Genomic DNA, 14,897 nt, shown 5'->3' with positions numbered 1-14,897 from the left:
ATACTCCATTAAAGATGTTAAAAAAAATGATATAGTAAGATGAAAACAAAATAAAGCAAAGTTATCCCTCAAAAAAAAAAAAAAAGAATTTTGCCTCCTTCGCTAACACTGGCGTGGAGTCTGGTCAACATCCACTTAAGCACCTTGAGTTTAGTTTTCTCTTCTGTAAACAGAGATATGAGCACCCTTCTCTGAGGGCGAGGTGTTTTTTCCACTGTGCTACATCATTTTATTCTTTCTCCCCAGAACAGTGTCTGGCAGAAAGTGGGCTGGCAATAAGTATTTGTTGAATGAATGAATGAGTGCGTGAGTGAGTGAATGACGCGTGTAAAGACAATGTGTGTAAAGTGTGTGGGCTAAGTACACTTTACACAGTGGGGGCTTAAAATTGCCTTGAAAACCATATAACACCCTATTTGTTATTATACTACTCATATTGTGTGAAAGACAAAAGCATCCATTCATTACAGAATTCATAAGCAGAGTCTGATCAACTTTTCTGTGAACCGGTGGGAGTGAGTCAGCCAATCCTAGGAATCAGGGCAGACTCATTTGCCTTCCCCCTGCTTTCTTGCTAATTTTATTTCCATTCATTCTCAGCTGCTGCCCCTCTTTCAGCCCTCCTGACCTCCAGGATCTAGTTTCTTAGGGATGTCTTGTTCTGTCTATCACTATCAACTTTCTTCTCTTCATTTCAGCTAGAATGCTCACTTGTTTTCCTTTGACTGACTTCTTTTGACATAGATACCTCAGGAGGCCAAAGCCTCAAGAACAGAGGCTTGGCATAATATCTTATCACCTTTCACAGGAACAGGGAATGATCTGTTGAATCCAAAAGCCACCATTTGTTGTGTTCTTACTAAGTGCGCAACTCTGCATGTGTAATCAAGGCTCTACAGACATTGCCTCCTTCAGCAATTAAGGAGGCGGGTCTTTTAATCCCCATTATACAGATGAGGAAACCAAGCCTATCAGAGACTAAGTAATTTGCCCAAGGCCATAGAGCTACTAAAGTGCAAAAGACCCTGCTGTAACTGCTATGCTCTAGAACTGCCATTCTCTGGACAGACGCGGAGGACTTCTCTCTTCTAGGATGGAGGGGTATTCACCAATCATTCATCTGTCAAGCATTTGATAGCCTGCCATGTGTGCCACACCCTATGGATATACTCTTGATGGACTAAAACACCTTCTGTGACCTCAAGGAGCTCACATTTTAATAGGACCAAAAATGCAAGAAGAGAAGGGCGATATGTCACGTATGACAGTGGGTGCTGGGGACCCAAAGGCATAAAACTCCTTAGAGTACTCACTGGCAGCCCAGGAGCTATATCCAACCCATAGGCACTTCTCTTTTCCCTTTTTTTTTTTCTCCTCTGATTTCATATAAAATTCTCAATCTTTAGCGAGTCCTAAAATTTGGTCACACTAACCTCCCACATAGCTATAATCTGCTGGAGCTTTAGAAAGACCGATGTTCCCCCAACCTGTACCCTAGTCCCCACCCTTCCGGCTTCACCCAGTCCTGACACCTACCTGGTCCCTGGAGGCATATTAAGCCTGTAGCCCCTGGACCACACCCTCCCTCCAGAATAGGGACGACATTACCTATTCTTTGTGCTGTCCTCCATGAAGGGGAGAACCACGCAGGGGGCTTGAAAAAGAGATGAGGACAAAAGACAAAAGGCAAGCCTTACTTTCCAGTTGTCACCTCCAGTTTAATGGATTGATCCTGGTCTCTGGCTAATTAGATAAATAATAAGGATGAGGGATGTTTGCAAGAGGAATTAATGCATAGCATAATGTCCCAAGCAGAATACAAAAGGCTGGCAGAGGGGTGCAGTGGAAAGAATATTAAGAGGACCCAGTTCTAGTCCCAGTTCATTTGTCCTCCAAGCCTCTGACCTTGGGCAAATCAGTTAAGCTTCCTGAGCCCTTTTCTCATTTGAGAAGTGAGGCTATTAGCCATCTCAGTTATCTCTCAAGATTGTTGTGAAGAACAGACAAGACCTGTGAGAAAACATCGAGAAGGGAAAATTGCAATCTAAATGCAAGCAGTGGCATATTAGAGGATCGTGTTAAAGCTGAATTACAGCTAAAATTAGAACCCTGACTTCTCTTACTGATGCAGCCCTCTGCCCTAAACCTTCTCCTCTGACCCACTGCCACCATCCCCGCCTCCACCCGCCCCAGGTCCTTTATGAATCATAGTCATTAAGGGCTACGTTTTCAATTTGGAAAGTTTGCAGGCACACACTCTGACACCACTCAGGCTTGTGTTTGCCGTCTGTATATATCCAGTCTGACCACATCCTGGTATTAGTGCTAATAAAACCTGTAGTCATGGTTACAGTGACATACCTGGGTTATACTGTTCTTATTTTCACTCTTCGAAACTATTTGGTAAAAGATTTTGGAGCAAATTTTCATAGGTGTGGTAAAGCACTGAGGCAAGTTTTACTTTTGGAAAGTGTGAGTTGAGGCTCTGAGGTCATCTTCGAGTTAGAAGCAGTTGGGGAGGGATGGTGCCTTCTCTGGTCCCCAAATAAAGGGGACAGTTCATGGCTGACTCCAATAATTGATGTTTAAGTCTTCCAATGTCATATCTGCTTAGAAGGAAGGTGTGTTTTTTTAAAAAGCAAGAAGATGACAAAGCACTTGTGTGATTCAGGGCCTCCCACAGGTGGTAATTAAAAAATAGATTCAATTTAAAGGTGTATCATTCTCTTTAATATTAGAGAAGAGAACTGAGAATTTGGCAAACTTTGCAGTGATAACCGAATGACTGACTTATTTTCCTCAGTGGTGGCAGGGGAGAGGTTTATGGGCTGGAATAGTTGAAAACTAATGGGGTGGCAAAAATATACAATTATGCAACTCAAAAGCAATACAGATACGGTTTTATTTTCCTTTCCATTTCCTCCCTTCATTTAATGTTAACAAAGGCTCAGGGCAATTAAACGCCGAAAGCTACCTTACTGCAATATTAAGGCTTAAAATATAAAGGCCAAATCATGGAGTGAGCAAAAATATTCTCATTCCAATCATAACTCACCCCGGCGGAATGCACAGTGTGGAATAGTTCAGGTTCGTCAGACTTCGGGTCACAGGCTCCATCCAGAGGGCGGGTAGCACAGAGTTGATGTTGCTGGAGAATGAACCTCCACTTTCTGTGTGTATGCGTTTACATCTGTATCCCTAACGTTGCATGTAGATGTTTTTTTTACAGTTTTGATAAATAACTGTTGGTGAATGCAGAGGACATATATGAGTGTGCTAAAATATTTATCGAGCCCCCACTCAGGCAAGTAGCACCCCCTTTTTGCCTCAGTACCCTATTTCTTTTTTTGCGGTACGCGGGCCTCTCACTGCTGTGGCCTCTCCCGTCGCGGAGCACAGGCTCCGGACGCGCAGGCTCAGCGGCCGTGGCTCACGGGCCTAGCCGCTCCGCGGCATGTGGGATCTTCCCGGACCGGGGCACGAACCCGCGTCCTCTGCATCAGCAGGTGGACTCTGAACCACTGCGCCACCAGGGAAGCCCCAGTACCCTATTTCTTTGATACAGATGATATTTGCTCAGTCTCATCAAATGCAGCTTTAGGTGCTTCTGTGCAAATAGACTGTTACCTGTAAGACCCTGTTCTAGAGAAATTCTGCAACTGCCACTGGCTTCGCCTCATCCCTGATGCCCTCAACTTGCCTGCCTTTGCCCTCAAATATCTTATCTTCCTCTCCACCCCTGAAATGACCTTCCCAAAGGAGGCTGCAGGTATTGCCCATGAGTGATTTGGGAGTATGGATGGAAGAAACTGCTGGAGACTGTGGGCTAGGGGAGTTCCCCATAGATACCAAAGTGTACGCGCGCACGCGCGTGCGCGCGCGCGCACACACACACACACGCGTGCACGTGCTCTTCCCTCAGCCCCACCCCATCACTCCTCCCCATCTACCACCCCTGCTCCATTCTTGCCTGGAGGCCTCAAAGCTTTATGAAAGACTCTCTGGAAAGCACATGGGGCCACTGGGAGGTGGGGGCATGGTGGGAAAGGCCAGGGAATTCTGATCTTGTCTCCTAGCTCTCTACCTGTGGCCTCAGGCCTGGACCACCTGCAGGCTCTGTACCAGCCTTAAGTTTTATCTTTCCTTAGCATCCCAGAATGTGTGTGTGTGTGTACATACATATATATGTATATATGTATACACACACACACACACACACATACACACACACATACACATATATATTGTTATCAGACCAACCCTCAAAGTATCAGGGTCTTGAAGAAATAGGACATTGGGTGGGAACACTTTGATAGAGCAAAACGGTCAGGATGTATGGTCCTGCCCCTGCTCGGTGGAAGGCAGGAGAGAGTCCTGGAGATGGGAGTTGGCTTGAAGCAGCCAGAGAAGGGGCTTGGAGTGCCCTGAGAGGGGCAGGCAGCTCTGCTTCTCAGGGGACAGCCTATGGAGCTCCAGGCCTCCAGTTCTGGCTTTGACATTTATCTGGTTTTATTTGTTTACACACTTGTAGATTTTCATGAGCTGAATTCTTGGCTAAAATATAGCCTGGAGTGCAGGGGAAGTTCATAGTGGTGTGAGAAGCCAGTTCAAATTCTCACCAGTGACTTACTCAGTATGCGTCCTTGGGAAGGTCATTCAGTTGCTTTGGGCCTCAGCTTCTTCATCTCCAAAATGGGGGAAATCTGGGAAGAGACACAAGAAAATGACAGATCGCATTCTTGCCTCTCCTGAAGGGCATCGGGGGCAGGGCTGGGAGGGGCTTGGCTTTCCTCTCAGTCCTTTGGTACAGTTCTGAAGGTCTGACTGTATGCAGGTACTTTCCAAAGTCAACAACCAACTGGAAGTGAGTACCTGCCTGGCAGGGAGGGTCCTTGTGTCAAAGCAACAGTGCCTGTGAATGTGCTCCTAGGCTGTCAGGAACTGTACGAAACTGAGAGTCATAACGGGTATTACACCAGGTAGATGTAGGGACATGGCAACAAACAACACTCCTCAGTTCTGCCAGGTAGTCACAGTGGCCTGAAATGCTTAGAAAATTGGCTCCCACGCTGGGAGGTCTTCCTACCTCCAACCCAGAATGGATGGATGGACCCCACCCTTATCCCACCCCAACCTTCGAGGTTCTTGCACCTGGCTCCGCAGCGGTTCTGGGCAACCTGCATCTTCCATGTGCCCAAATTTCCAAGGGCTAGCCCAGCCTGTCAACCCTGCCAGGCAAGTTCTGATAAGCACGTTCCATCCTTTGCCAGGAGGCAGTGGGGCCATGCTGCTTGGTGTGAACAGAGGGGCAGAGCCTGCATGAGTGGCTGTCCTCTGATGGACCCCCGGGGGCAGGGGTGGGGACATTTGTATAGAACACGTGAGAGCCTCCCTTAGGTTGTTTACTGGGTCACTATAATAAAAACAATGCTGCAAGCATACTGTTCTTTATACACGAAGAGGCTAATAGTACTAATAGCAATGATGTGCATCAATGAAATATGCCATTCCTATTATTTTTCCAGTAGTTGCTTATGGATTTCACTTCAAGAAATGTTAGTTAATAACTATCTGCTGTGTGATCAACATGATGCTGAGGGAAACAAAGAAGGTTATGATCTGGTTCCCATCCTAGGAGAGTTTCTTAATGAAACTTAGAACACAGTAAGTCCTGACAGGTGACAGTGCAGGTCCCCGAATCTCCAAGCCTCAGGTTCCCCATCTCAGATGGGAAGATAATAATCCCACGGACTCCAGTCACCATCCAGTGTTGTTGTAAAAGTCAAATAATACATACATGAGATTCTTTATAGACTGATAATGCTCTTCACAGTTTAATTTTCAAAAATAATACAAGCAATTAAAGGCTAAGGTAAATATCAGGAAGTGCCAAAATCATGCACGGTTAGAAACGAGAGGGATCGATGTTGGCTTAGGTTTTTGTTTTTTTAATTTAGTTTTATTTATTTTTGGCTGTGTTGGGTCTTCGTTGCTGACCACGGGCTTTCTGTAGTTGCGGCGAGCGGGGGCTACTCTTCGTTTTGGTGCACGGGCTTCTCATTGCAGTGGCTTCTCTGTTGCGGAGCATGGGCTCTAGGCACATGGGCTTCAGTAGTTGTGGCTCGTGGGCTCAGTAGTTGTGGCTCACGGGCTCTAGAGCACAGGCTCAGTAGTTGTGGCACACGGGCTTGGTTGCTCTGCGGCATGTGGGATCTTCCTGGACCAGGGCTCGAACCTGTGTCCCCTGCTTGGCAGGCGGATTCTTAGCCACTGCGCCACCAGGGAAGCCTGGCTTAAGTTTTAAGGGAGAGGCCGCCTGGAGGAGATGGAGGTTGGGTGCCCCCCCCCCCTCCGCCGTGCTGGGTGTTATCACATGGAGGGTTGGACATTTGGGTGGGAGAAGGGAAGCTGGGCTGAGCTGGGTAGGATGGGAAAGCAAGAGTAGAGGTCCAGAGGCCAGCACATACAGAGTTTGAGACTGGGAAGGCAGTGAAGAAACCTCCTGAGGAAGAGTGGGAAATTAGGTGGTACCGGCAAGGCTGGTGAGATTTCAGGGGGCTGGGAAGGCTCAACATAGCTTTGCTGTACAGTAGTGGGCCCTAGGGAAGCCCTGAAAGTTGGTGAGCAGAAGACAGGTAGCAGCGTCAATGTTTCAGAGGCTACATTCTCTTACCTGATCCCTCTTGTAATTCGAAGTATGCCTTGGCCAGAGCAGGATTAAGCCCCACCCTGGGCTCATGGGCAGTCTGCCCTAACTAGCCAGGCTCAGTAATCACAAATATTACAATTAAAAAGAAAAAACCCTTTTATTAATAGCATACTTTCTCCCTTAGACAAAATCGGATTATGAACTGAAATGACATATGACCAAACCAATCAGAAGGAACCTGCTATTTATCTCCTGATCCCTTGGGAAGGGAGGCAGGGGGAAAAAAGCCCCTGATGCAACGACTTCTCCAGTGTAAATGGGCTTGCGTTTATTTATGACTGGGGAAAGTCCTAGCAAAGACCCTGCACTTAATAACTCGTTTTAATTTTTTAACAGCTTCTGCAAACATTTCTTCATCAAATCCACTGTAATGTGAGGAGGGAAGGGATTTCTTGCCCTATTTCACAGATGAATAAACTAAAGAACAGAAATGGGTGTTCAAAATTTGTTTAAAATTGCAAAGCTGGTCAGTGGCCAAGGGCAGACTGGGTCCTAGTTTTCCCATTTCCCAGAGTGATACTCTCCTTACTCCACTCACTCCTAAAAAGCAGCAAGAGAGGAGCAAACAATGGCAACCAGTCACTTTTCCAGTTTACAAAGCCTTCCATTTCTCAGACTCCCTGAGATTTGTGGTCCCTCCTGCTTTAGGGCCTCAGGGAAGCTTCTTTATCTGAAACCCCCAACTCTCTCCCAGTCCCATCCCAATCCCACTCCTGGTCTCTATGCATTTAGTCTCTGCTGAAATATCATCCCCCTTGGGAAACTTTCTGAGACCTCATTATGTTTAGAGCCCCTGTCCTGTGCCCCATCACTGTCCCTATACTATTACCATAGCCCTCAACCCACTTTAGGTTCATTTTATTTAATCATCTTTCTTCCATTCCCAGTAGGGCATCCAGGGACCTGTTTTGTTCTTGGAAAGTATTTGCTGAATTAATGAATGACCATACTTAGAGACGAGGAAACTGAGGTTCACTGAAATTAAATGAGTTGCCCAAGGTCTCACAGCTGATCGTGGAAGATGGGGCAGTTCTACCCCTAAATATGCAGTGCTCATTCCACTCTGCTACCCTGGTTTCTGGGTTCTCACCCAGCATTGTGGCCAGATAGAAGATACTCAGGAAAAGAAAAAATCTACCAATTGGAATTTCAGTATTCTGGGTTTGGAGAATTCATTCAGCTTGGGGTCAGAGCATGCTCAGATGCCAGATATTCTGGGGCATTCCAGACTGCAAGCACACTCTGCAGGCCTCTTTTGGGGACTAGCTACCTTTGAATCTCCAGTGAGGAGTCAGTGCCAAGAAACAGAGATGACAGCAGTGAGACCTGACTTCCAAAGATCACTGGCCTCAAATGGACATGGACCTTTGCCTCACGGGGTGCCGTATTGAATATTATGATTATTTCACTTGAAAGTGAGGTTATCGCCACGTTTTTGGAAAGCCCCGATTGGCTATGTTCCTAACATATTTTGGTGTCATGAATTGATAGCACTCCATCTGGTAATTTTCAGATGCCAAGCCGACTGAGTAGAGAACGTGTGTGTGGCATTCAGCATCTCACTGTCTCACTGTCATTACTGCAAAAAGCTCTCCCTGTTTATTTTCCAGAGGGAGGAACTCTTTGCTGGCTTTTTTCTTCCTTCCCTGAACCTGGGTTGTTGACACAATTGAGTCCAAGGAGGCCAGGAACCGCCCTCTCCCCTCTCTGCAGCACAGCAGCGCACAATTCAATTCAGTGCACATTAGTTGAGAACCTACTATGTGCGCAAGGAACTTCTCTCTTTTCTAGGGCTCTCCCAGCTGATGCTGCCTAACAAGATGTAGAAACCTGCCAACTACCTGGGTAAGGGATTCCACAGTGAACTAAAGATGTAGACTGTGAAGTCAAGGAATTTATTTTTTGTTTGGGAAATGGATGAGCACAGGGGAACTATGAAGCATGACTAGTTAAGTGTCCCAGGGGACACTTGTGCCAACAAATGGTTATGGGAGCAGCACAGAGGAAGCTGTTAATTCCATTGAGGAATCTAGGCAAGGCTTCAAGGAGGCTGTGATTTGAGTTGGCACCTGCAGGGAGAATGGAACGATCAAATGCAGTGAGGATGAGAATGAAGAGGTTCCAGACTGCTCAAGGAAGCACAGCTGGCTCAGAGAAGGAATCCAATCAAGGTGGCCTAGGCACCGGGCCAAGATCTGGGGACTTCGAATCTCCCATTGTTACCATGGCAACAAGCAGCTCACTCCTGCTTGGCCCTCTCCCAGCCAACTGCTCTAATCCATGGCATTCCAGTGGCCTGAGGAGAAGGGCTGCTACTGGGAGACCTTCTCTCCCTCCTTAACTTCTTACTTATTATGACTTGAATGTTCAGGGACAGGGCGGGGGATAACTGATGATATGCTGGGCCAAGGACCTTCAGGGGATGTTTTTCATGTTTAACCATGAAAGCAGATTATTGTGTAAGAAAATTTGAGTGGATAGTGAGTTTTCTGCCTCCTTCCTTCTCAACTCCAAACACGCTTTATTCCTTTGTATGTTCTTAAATTTGGTGATAATCCTGAATTCAAATCTGGGGCTACAAAGGTAACCAAAGCTGGTTCCAGTTGGCACAAGTTCAAAGGGATCTCTCTCTCATACATACACACACACACACACACACACACACTTAGCCTACCCATGTAATAATACTGGTAACATTTAGCCCAAGGTTGGTAGAAATCAAATGAGATTTTTGTGCAAGAAGGGCAAACCTAGACCACAGGTTGCAAGCTGGAAGCCCCTGAGGTAGATGTGACCAGTGAAGAGAGGTTGTTTGAACCACAGCTTCCAGCACAGCTGGTCCTGCCCATATTCCCGCACCGCCTGTGTTACTCTTTCGGGCGGATCAGCTTGGGTCAAAGGTTGCCCCTCCCGCATTCACTAGCTGTCTGACCTTGGAAAGTCCCTTTACCCCTCTGTGCCTCAGTTTCCTCAAATATAAAAGAAGAATCAGAAGAGATTCTGTCATTGAATTGTTATGGAAATCAGATGAGTTAAATCATCTGTATCATGTCGTTAAAGCAGCACATGGCACAGAGTAAGTGTTCCATAAATGTTAGCTTTATCTGTCAGGCTTCGTGGGTGTTGAGCTCGTGAGCCCTGCTACGATCCAGCGGTGGGGAGCTCAAGGATGCAGAAGGGACCACAGTGATTGATGACTGCTGTGTGTAGCATGGCAAGACGCTTTGGTTATCTCAGGCAGAGCCAGTGAGGAATGCTCTGGCCTGTAGAACTGCACCAGAGATTGACCTGTGTACTGTACTGCCCCCACCAGATAGGGTAAGAGAAAAGAAAATTTAGTGGCCTGGGGCTTTTTCTGCAATCATGGGTTACATAGAGATCATCATGGTTGAACATTTCTGTCCCTCTCTCCTACATTACCTCCTTGACAACGGGTGAAAGATACTGTTGGATACTTGTGCTGTCTTACTATTGTATTCTTATGGTACAGATGCTGTTCATGTCTGCTTTCCCACTTGACTATAGACTGTTTGAGAGTTTTTTCCTCTAGGAATCCCCCATGCCTAGTTCACTGTTGGCACATAGTAGATGCTCAATAAATGCTTGTCCGTTTGATTAGTGAACTGACTGAATGGTTATGGGATGGAAAAGACCCAGAGTTGAGAGTGCCTTTGTGAGGCTGTATATTACCTCCTGCAGGCCGGGATGCCCACATTTTCATTCCTGGGAGACTGAGCCCTCATATCTCCACAAGCTTTGCATTGGCCTCTGCAGGACCAGGTCACGGGTGCTCTAACAGGGTAGGGTTACAGCAGTGAATGGGGACCAGGATGGGGGCCTGTGCAGAACAAGAAGGCCTTGCTTTCACAGTTGGGGTAGGAGCCCAAAGCAGCAGCTTATGGCTTAGGTGAGTTGCTCAGAGCCTGGGGAGCCGGCTGAGCAGGATGAAGCAGGTGTCAGGGATGCTGAGAGTCACACGACACAGAGCCTGGGTGGTGGGTGAAGAGAGGGTGGCACCAGCAAGCAGAGATCCCAGGACAGACTCTAATCCCAGGGGGGAGGCTGTTTCTTCCACCTCTGGATGAGGGGGCAGGACTACGGCTAAGGGCTGGCAGGTTCCTAGGCATAGGCAGTAGGCCCCTGCAGGTGGGATCTGTGCCTGTCTTTGTTTTTTAAATTCCCCACGGCCTCCAGTATAGTGTGTGGCACACACAAAGACATTTAAGAAATGTGTATGAATAAAATGCAGCCAGAGCCACGCTGGGACAGCTCCTGCCTTCTAAAGCAAGGCCAGCAGGGCTCCTAAGAATTTTTACAGTTCTCCTTTTGTAGAGAGGTGCTGAACGTGAACCAGTCTCACTGAAAACACCTGAGAAAGAGGAGTGAGTATTATCAACTGGGGAGAGTCTAGACCTTTCTGTGAGGCTACTGATTCTTGTCCCTGCTGGTGAGGTGAATTGCCCCAGATACTGGATAGCCATGAGCTAGGAGTCTTGAAGTAACAACACAACCTTGAGATGAAATGGAGAACGTAGTTTGGTAAAGTGGTTTAGCAGTTCATTCCAGTTCTGCTTCAGGATCCCAGGCATCTCTGCAGACTCCTCACCTGGGTGTGGGGAGATGTCTTCACAGTCCCCCCCGTCTCCCCACCCTTCTTCCCCCTCTTCTCTTGTCTTCTCGTGTACGCAAGCATGTTCAGATGTAGAGAGAACAACAGAAGCCCTTCTAGGCTTTTTCTAATTTCCTTCCCCTCGTGCCTGGGCCACAGCTTTTTTGAGAAAGCATATGAGTTGAGTTCCAGGCATTGGAGTTCCGTAACAGTGTGACAGGGGCTGGAAGTTCCATCGGCAGAAGCACACGTGTTTATTAACCTGTGTTTAATGAGCAGCTACTGTGTGCCAGACACTGGGCTCTGGGAATGATGAGGTGGTGTTGCCAAAGGGAGGATGGGGGAGGGTCAAGCCTTACCAAGGGGCACAAAGGCTCATTTATTTATAAATGAAATAACAACTTTGACTTAGATTTTGTCTCCTCTGTTAAGTCTGTCACCTAGAGCCGGGCTAAGTGCCCTTCCTCCCTGTTGTGACACCTATCATAACATTGATGACACTGTATTATAATTGCCTCTTTATCCATCCACCAAAGTAGACTGTAAGCCCCCAAGATATTGAACAGCTTCTGGTTCATCACTGGTGGCAGCTGCAGAATTTCTCTGTAGGAGAGTCTTACAGATAATACTCTGGAGCCAGAGGAAGAGAACTTTGCTCTTGGTAGAAACCTTAGTTTTCCTCTTCTGTAAAATAGGTATCATAGTTGAACTGTCATGAGGGTTAAGTGAGAAGTATGTGACTTTCTCAATGCAGTGCCCGGCACACATAAGGTCCTCCATAAATGTTGCTGGTGTTATCTGTTGCTTACTACTCAGCTACACCAAGAAGGATTTATAGTTTACCCAAATATTATCTATCTCAAGCATCCAAATAACTGCATCTCTAGGACCACAAGAAGCCAGGTTTAATATCTTTCCTTAAAGCATAAGATTAAAGGCAAGAAATCAGGGACCAGGCGTGGGAAAGCATGCCACTTACTATACACTTTATCCTCAAGAAAGGAAAGTGAGTTTATAAATACGTTGATTAAAATGTGGGAGAAGAGAAAACAGTTTGGCCGTTCCTCAAAAAGTTAAACATAGAGTTAGTTACCCTATGATCCAGCAATTCCACTGCTGGGTATATACCCAAAACAATTGAAAATAGGTACTCAGACAAATCCTTGTACCTGCATGTCCACAGCAGCACTATTCACAATAGCCAAAAGGTAGAAACAACCCAAGTGTCTGTCAACAGATGAATAGGTAAACAAATGGTGGTACATACACACGATGGAATATTATTCAGCCATGAAAAAGCACGAAGCACCAATAAATGCTAGAACATGAATGAACCTTGAAAACATTATGCTAAATGAAAGAAGCCAGACACAAAAGGGCATACATTGTATGGTTCCATTTATAAGAAATATCAGAATAGATAAATCCATAAATGCAGATTGGTAGTTGCCACGGGCTGGGAAGAGGGAGCAATAGGAGGTAACTGCTTACTGGGCATGGGGGTTTATTTTGCAACGACGAAAGTATTTTGGAAGTAGATAGAGGTGGTGGTTCTACAGCATCATGAATGTACTAGATGCCACTGAATTTTTCACAGTAAAATGGTTAATTTTATGTAATGTGAATTTCACCTCAATAAAAAAAGTGGGAGGAGATAACACAAAATTTCTTGAAAGCTGATTGATGGTTAAATGGAAAAGAATGGTGTAGTTTCCATTATTAATGGTTTGAGAAGTATAACATCACTGATTATCTTTTTAGTGTGTATTTATTCATTCACTCCAATACCAAATGTCAAATGACCACATACCTCAGTGGTTGAAGTATTCCTTATTGAAGGAATAATATTTTTTAAACCACTGAAGACTTATTCCTGGAAAATGTCAGTCAGGAGCATCAGACCTTCTTCCCTGTGTGTCACGTGCTCTGTGACTGTATCCCTTCCTCTTGTCCCAGACAGGGAGGGGGAAATGCAGTATCTCTGCCTGGAAATGAGATATTCTTTCCACATCCAGCCGTGGAAACCTGTGCCATCCATCCACTGAAAACACAGTAAAAATCAGCTCTTTCCTCAGAGGGGTCAATAATGTCTCCTGCAAAACTACAAAGAACACAGTAGTTGGAAATCAGCAAGCGCCCTAAGGCACCCGGCGCATCATTGCTGTTTTCCTGAACCAGAGAAGGCTTCGGGCCAAATATCCCACAGGGCAGGGTCTGAGTTTCTAATTTGGAAACCAGGAGAGCTCTGAGCAAGCAGGTCATGTCTGGGTGGTGTGCTGTGCCAATGTGCTCCCCACTCCCAGGGGAGGTCTCATTATGGGATGGGGTGGGTCACCCACGTAATGAGTCTGGAGGTTTTAATCTAGGCCATGGCCAGGTTGCACTGGCCACTGCTATTCAGCCGACTGTGGGCCTTGGGCAGGAGCAGGGGGATGTTTCAGGTCAGGAACGGAAGGCGGAGTGAGGGAGGGGAGGGTGGGAGCCACCAGTCACTTACAAGAAAGGAGTTTGACAGATGGGGTAGGTCTGCAGGGCTGGCCCTGAGAGTGGTGTGTTCTCTTCCAGCCTTGCCGCTTCTCCCCAGCATGATGTTGAGTAAACCACTGTGATGTGCTCGTAAAGCAACCCGGTGGGTGGCTGGGAGGCAGCAGCGGCTGTCATTTTTGTGTGCCTCAAATTCTTAGCACCACTATTCAGCAAATAGCTATGGAGAGCCTAGTGTGCACACTACAGATTCATGGGAGCAAGAAAAGTTGGATGGATATTTGTTTGCTCCCGGTCCCTGATCACTGGGAAGGTCACTTTGACCCCAGCGTTAGTTCCTGGGTGATTTCGGGCCCGTGTGCCTGAGTGGCTCTCTGGAACGTCAGGCTACGGTGGGACTTTTACAGCAGAAGGGCTTTTGAAAGCCGGCACCTTGTCCCATTGGTGGAGCTGCATAGGAACCAAAGATTATAAGCGTAGAAAGGACACAGCCTCAGGATCTTCCTCAGGTTGGGGTGGGAAAAGCAGGCTCCGGACTCGCACGCAGCTTTTCTCTTCTCTTATTTAAGGTGGCTGCGGTCACACGTCATTTAGGTTAAGACCCAGCATGTGCACCGTGTGCCATTCTGTTCCCATTAACAGTAAAGCTAATTCAATGTCCCAGTTTCCCCTGCCTCTTTCTCCGTCCCCAACCCCCAGCCTCCATACACATCTCTAAACCTGTGTACCCCCAGCTTTTCCTTCTCAGGACAATTTGAAGACTAAAAGAACTATAACATACAACTATCCTTATTGCTATTACATTTTTTCCTCCTTCTCTTCTGCCAGTTTTCTCTTATGACTTGCCTGGAAAATGAAAAGAAATTGCTGATGGGCTTTCCTTAAGCCTGTCCGGCTTGAAATTAGGATTGTATCTGAGGAGAATAAAAGTCTACTGAAAAACAACCTAACAGGAAGGAGTTATAGACAGTTGAGAGCAAGGGCAAGTCTGCAATGACTTACAAACACAATCTTCAATTTTGACCAAGAAACACGGCTATGATTCGGTTTTCCTTCATTTCTTAGCAACAAATTCCATGGAGCAGTTTGCTTACA

At 46.4% G+C, this 14,897-nt stretch overlaps 1 protein-coding gene across 3 annotated transcripts in view; it reads right to left on the bottom strand.

Annotated features, from left to right (window-relative positions):
* Window positions 1-14,897, bottom strand: part of KIAA0040 (KIAA0040 ortholog) — a 32,854-nt gene that overhangs the window by 13,028 nt on the left and 4,929 nt on the right. Inside the window, exons 1-2 of one of the 3 annotated variants that reach the window (XM_060132735.1) lie at window positions 14,805-14,875; window positions 4,631-4,703 (exon numbers count right to left, since the gene is read on the bottom strand). The gene's annotated coding sequence lies outside the window, so the exon portion shown is untranslated. Of the gene's footprint in view, window positions 1-4,630; window positions 4,704-13,128; window positions 13,406-14,804; window positions 14,876-14,897 lie in introns of those variants that run through there. The other 2 variants (XM_060132734.1, XM_060132733.1) reach the window with 2 other exon arrangements.

Source organism: Lagenorhynchus albirostris, chromosome 2, assembly GCF_949774975.1.
Source record: "Lagenorhynchus albirostris chromosome 2, mLagAlb1.1, whole genome shotgun sequence".
In the NCBI taxonomy this organism is placed as follows: domain Eukaryota; kingdom Metazoa; phylum Chordata; class Mammalia; order Artiodactyla; family Delphinidae; genus Lagenorhynchus; species Lagenorhynchus albirostris.
Note: the sequence above shows the minus strand (reverse complement) of the source record. Positions and strands in the feature narration are given on the sequence as shown.